The sequence below is a fragment of the Diabrotica virgifera genome, chromosome 4, assembly GCF_917563875.1.
Source record: "Diabrotica virgifera virgifera chromosome 4, PGI_DIABVI_V3a".
Lineage (NCBI taxonomy): Eukaryota > Metazoa > Arthropoda > Insecta > Coleoptera > Chrysomelidae > Diabrotica > Diabrotica virgifera.
Window position 1 is genome coordinate 144,396,334 of NC_065446.1, and position 6,000 is coordinate 144,402,333.

The following is a 6,000-nucleotide window of genomic DNA, read 5'->3' on the forward strand; positions in this document are numbered from 1 at the left end:
AGTATTGTCTTAACATTGTTTCATACCAAGACTAAAATGAGAACAAAGAATAAATCACAAATAAACCACAAATTTATGTTAATTGAAATATAATGCAATTTTACTCTCTATGGCCAGTTTCACCAACAACAAATAAATCAGTAAATAGTTGGATAATTTAAAATTAAATTGACGAATTTTTTTTGTTATAGATATTTAAAGCGAGATTAACTCTTCAACTCATTTGAAGAGTAAATATTTATTTGATAAATAAATAAAATAAGTCCTATTTGACGTTTGAGATACAAGGGTGTGTCAGTTTTATTAGTTGAATAATTTCATTGATCGAATAAACTACTATTCGTCTTTGGTGAAACCGGCCATTAGTCAATGAAGCTTTACAATTATTATTTCTAGTGCAAAAATAATTTAAATATTAAACTACTTATAAAAATTATTATGAAACTTTGAAACTATGAAACTATGAAAAATTATTATAACATTTTTTTTAAGATATTTGATGAATGCATCTATATAAAACAAAAGTTTTATGTTCAAAATACTTCACAATAAGATATAAAGCTTTACCATCCAGCAAAGATAACTAAGAAGTGAAAGTAATCTTTGCCAGGATAGAAATGGAAAATGCTTTGATCTCTATTTTCAACGATCTGCTGCAAAGGTTTTACATTCAAAGTTTTTCCATATGAAGAATCATGTGTTGCACCTCCCCATCTCTAGCATTGATGTTTAAAATTTTGAAGTCTGGATCACACCCCTATAATAGTTTGTAATTTTTTACTTATTCTTTATTTTGTTAGTCAAAGTTTTTTCAAAACAAATATCATAGTTTAAGTACCTATAATAAATACTACTACTTGTTGTGATATTTGCAATATTATAATATCATATGTGATAACACATTAAACATTATTTTTATAAATTGATTATTGACAGCAGATATTTAAGTACATAATATAATATTACACAGTAGTGTTATATAATAAGTGTTACAATTTGGACATTTTTAGAAAGATAACTTTTCTATTAAGGTAGTTATCTTCCCGTTCTGTTGGAGCAATTATAGCAACATGTGTGCAAACTATGGCCCCTACACAGCCAGGAAAGTTAAACTTCTGCATGAATTTTCTTTTAAAATTCTCATTTTGAATGAATGTCGTAGGAAAGGTAATTGACTCTTCACTCAGATGTTCAATTATTAAATTTGTTACATCATTTAAACAGTTGCTATTCTCCTTTTCATGACCATTTTTCAGTGCGTCACAAATTATAGAAAAAAAGGTAAGTCCGTGATAAGACACATTTATGACATTTATTCTAACATGACATTTTAGGTAAATGTGACAGTTGTCACATTTTATTTTCAATTTGGAATAAAAACAAATCAATTGTGTCTATTGCATTTATAAAAATGGTATTTTCTTTGATTTGTATAGTCTTATAAATTGTACAGATTATATTGATAATATTATTATTTTATTTAATAAATAATTATTTTTTGATTATGGCGCCATCTATCGACAACTAGAATAATCACCGAACTTGAATAATTACCAAAGTAATCACCGACGTGCCTTTTTTCTGTCACATACAATTTAATGCGTTAGAGAGAAATCGAAAAACTGTTACCCACTGAAAAATGGTCATGAAAAGGACTATAACAATATTTTGGGCCATTGATAACTGATAGCTCTGACCAACTACTCTTTGATAGGAGCCTATTGCATAAATATAAAGTGAGGCAAGAATTCGCAGTGAAGGTGTAGTAATAGGCCATGGTAAAGAAGAAGAGGCGTGACTTGGCACAATGAAGTTAGATATAGGTTAGAAGGTTAGAACATATAACATGTCGTAACGAGCGTCATAAAGTTAGCGAAACGGTTTTTTCAAAGTCGTTATTTTGACTTCTACTACAGCTCAAAAAATTGCACCTCGTTTGCGGATAATTGCACCGTTCAAAATTTCATTTGCGGAGTTTCCGTTTCGAGATATAAGCAAATCAAAAGTGGAGATTTCGGCGCAGCGCTAAAAATAAATGTCGATTTTCAGGGTATAAAATGCCGTAAAGTCACTAAATAACCATATCAAAAAATTGCACCTCGTTTGCGGATTATGAATAAACTGGTTTTAATTGAAAATTGTGAAAATTGAAAATGTTATAAAGGAAAAACGATTTTAATGTTGGTTGCCTATACTGTAGGGGCAAACCCACATAACAATTTCATGTTCTTAGTAGATTCATAGAACATACTTTTCAGAAAAAGTATATACTGAGAATGTGCGTAATGACCATTGCGAATGTGCAGAGCAGATACTGAGTATATACTACATTACAGTACTTAAACGTTCTATGTATATACTTAGAATGTACTACCGCACTTCTTTTCAGTATATACCAAGAATGTTCTTTTTAGAACATTCCAAGGACGTGCTATAAACCTTCTATGTGTATACTTAGAACATACTACCGCACATCTTTTTAGTTTATACCTAGAAGGTACTTTTTAGAATATTCCAAGGAAGTGCTATAAACCTTCTATTTATATACTAAGAACGTACTACCGCACATCTTTGTATGGGAAGAATATTATATTTTTAAGAATATTCTAAGAAAGTGCTATCAAGTGCTATATTGCTTAGAAGTATGTTTTCAGCATCACCTAATTTCATCTTAGGTTCTACTGGTTCTACCAAATATCTATTTACATATTTTAATTGCAAATGAGAATGTAGTTAGTACCTACATTCTACAATATTACTTAAAAAGTAAGTACATATTTATAAATTTTAGTTATTTATATAAATCATTATATAATATTTAGCTAAACTAAACTATGCATAATAAGTAACTAAAATTTATATAATACTTATATGTACTTACCTATTTAAGTAATATTGAGTTATCAAAATAGATTATATGTATTTTGAAGCACCGCAAACAAAATAAACAGATTATGTATGTTCTTTAGTCCTAGTCCTACTACTACATCATTCGCCTTCATCCTTAACACTGCATCTGCATAGATCCATAGATGATACAAATAATGAAATAATGCCTGTTTTCTTTTTCATATTTTACGGTTTCTTCCTATCCATGATCCATTCAGGTAATAAGAATAGAAATGGTCAGAATATGATGGGGGGGGAGGGGGGGGTTATGAATGTATTGTGGAATAACAAAATCGGTGTTGCCAAACGGAGAGAAATTTCCCTTTTTGCGGGAATTTTCAACATAAAAGGTGATAAAGGGAAAAAGTTAACTCAAAAGGGAATTATTGTTCCAGTCCAAATTGTAAAATATTAAGAAAAAATCAAAATATTTGAAAATAATTCAACATATCTTCTCAGATTTTGTAAACAGGAGGGAAGTTTTTTTTATAAAAGTGGGAATTTTTAATGTAAGTTGACGGAAAAAGCTTACTCGACGGTTGGCAACGCCAAAGCCTCTGGTTGCTTTGGTTGTGCAGTTTGGCACGTTTTGGTTCTGCGAATGGCCTATTGAATTGAATGTACCTAAATTCAAATTCCAAGGATGTAAAAATACTAATGATTCATGATAAACTCGAAATGGTAAAGTCATTTCAATTATGAAAACGAATTTTTAATAGTATCTATGTAAACGTTAATACAATTAATGTTTAAACTTTTTTACCCTACAACAATTTTGAAATGAAATTCGTCCAATACTACCTACATACATAAATTTTATTAATTATGTATTCTAAAAAATAACGAAGTTGATAATCTATAAGGCTAATATTATACTTCCTATACATACAAATTATTTTTAAGATATTTTAAAAGTATCTACTTATAAGTATGTGTTAAGAATGTACTTATAAGTATGTGTTAAGAATATTCGATAAAGGTATATTCTAAGAATAAACCTTTACGAATATTCCGAGATCCTACGTACACGAATATACTTAGTATATTCGGTACGAGAATATACTCTGAAGTATATGCAAAGAACATGAAATTTAGAATGTTTTTTAAGGTAGATGCTATGCTTGTACTACACATATACTAAAAAGAATATACTCCGACGAATGTTGGTAGTATATGCTTAGAACATGATGCGAACATCATTGTTATGTGGGAAGGAATGCCAGAATAATTTTCACTTTTGGTAAACCTAAACTGTAAGGCTAAAAGTAGTATGTACCATAGTCAAAATAACTCCTCCTAACTTACGGCCGGTTTCACAATCTGTGGTTAACCCTAGCGGTCAACTAACCTTTACCCACAGTCTAACTGACAGTTGCTGTTTCACAACCACAGATTCAATCATGGTTAGTTGACCCTAAGTTTTGTTTTATTTTTCTTATGTTGGTAGGAAATTATGGACAATGATCACCAGAAATAACATTTTTATGGAAGAATTATCAAATCAGCTGATCAGTCAGATGAGTTTCCATTGATTTTTATTAGGATAAATTCAATAAATTGTTATATTTCTTTATGACTATTAATTTGTTGTATATATTTTTTAAGGATTTTATATTTAATTGTGGAGTTTATTTTGCAGATTAAGGAAAAATAAATGTGTGTATATGTGTGGTTAGGATATTCAGTCAGACTTGTGGTTGATTTGCATAATCATATTTTTGATGTTGATTCTTGCTACCTTGCTTGCTTTAAAAATTCATATATTTTAACATACCTCCTATGGCAGCGGTTCTCAATCTTTTTGTGTCATGTACCACCAAATACTTTTTATTATTTTTGGTACCACCTAACTGAAATACATATCTAACTAGGTGATCTAATTAACTATAATAGTGGTGCTGATTTTGGCCGTTTTTGCGTTTTGTGTACCACCTCAAAAAATGAAATGTACCACCAGTGGTACATGTACCACAGATTGAGAACCGCTGTCCTATGGGATTAATAAAATTTCATACATGATGGTTGCATCTTAGATTTTGGACCATAAAAATTACTATGCAAAACTTTTTTGAAGTATCTTTTTTTCGTAAAATTAATATTAAAAATGCTTCCCATACGTGGCCAACTAAAGTACACACACTGTATATTACATGCACATTATACATTTTAAGTTTTGTTTAAGAATAATATTTGTTTTAAGGTCTTTCGCCAATATTGTTAAAATTAAATTGTTAATATAAAAACATTTAGCAAGCAAGAGACTATAGTATGTATTAATAATTACCCCAGGAAGCAAATCATTTAAAAATCGAACAATTATTGGCCGCTGAAATGCTAAACGCATTTAAGTACATCATATAAATTCATATCTGTAATTAATAATTTACGTGTATACACTCTGTCCTGTCAATAAAACGAAATTAGGTTAGGATAACCTCTGGTTAAGAGCTTAACCATCACTCCAAGCTCTGGTTAAAAATTCTGTCGGTTAACCACAACTTCGCCGTTGACCTGATATTGTGAAACACATATTTCGGGGTAACTTCTGGTTATCTCTTAACCACAAGTTAACTTCGACTTGTGAAACCGGCCGTTAAAGGTAATCCCTCCTTTGAAATTTCATTTGCGGATATTCCATTTTTAAGTTATATCAAAATGAAATTTCTCGGGACAGCGCCAAAGTATATATTTCCATTATCGGGATATTTATTAAAAGCTGTAAAAATAACAATAACTATATTTAATTTCTTCTGGTTTAAGGATTACGAATAGACCTGGTTTAAACTAAAAATCATAAAGCTTAAAAATTTTCCGAAGAAAAAATTTTCCATTTTGGTGGTCCTAAACTGTATTTGCAAAAGTATTATCTGTATATTGTAATGTATATCTAAAATGATTGCTTCTGACGTAAGAATATCCCTCCATTCGAAATTTCATTTGCGGATTTTCCGTTTTAGAGTTATAAAAAATAAAAATTTTCGGCGCCGCACCAAAGTGTTTATTTCCTTTTTGTAAATATCAAAAGCTATAAAACCACTAAATAATCATATCTTTTAATTCCTTCTCGTTTGAGGATTATGAATATACCTTTTAACTAAACTAAAATTTTTA